Below are 437 nucleotides of genomic sequence, written 5' to 3'. Positions count from 1 at the left end.
GGCCCCAGCCGCTCTGCAGTCCACCTCGCTGGCCGCTTACGCAACCCATACTTTCTCAGCTTGCCTAGGAGCATGGAAGAGCAGACAGTGACAAAGGCTTCATTCAAGTACAGCTCAGCAACAGCCACTGCTCTCCCCTCGTCCAACGCCCAGTCGCTTCAACCCGGAAGATACAGAGCTTGGGCAAGCACCATTTCCCCTTTGTAAATCCACGCCGACCACTCCCCATCCCCTGCTTGTCTTTCCTGGGCTTGGCAGTGCTTTCCGGGAGGATTTCCTCCATCACCTTCCCCAGAAAGGAGGTCAGGCTCACCAGCCTCTAGGTTTCCAGATCCTCCATCTTGATCTTCTTCAAGATACGACCGGTATGAGCTTTCTTCCAGTCTGCAGCAACTGCCCCCAGGCACCATGACCTCTCCAAGCTAATGGAGAGGGGC

Source organism: Pygoscelis adeliae, unplaced genomic scaffold (genome assembly GCF_000699105.1).
Source record: "Pygoscelis adeliae isolate BGI_AS28 unplaced genomic scaffold, ASM69910v1 Scaffold428, whole genome shotgun sequence".
Lineage (NCBI taxonomy): Eukaryota > Metazoa > Chordata > Aves > Sphenisciformes > Spheniscidae > Pygoscelis > Pygoscelis adeliae.
This window is presented reverse-complemented; position numbering follows the sequence as displayed.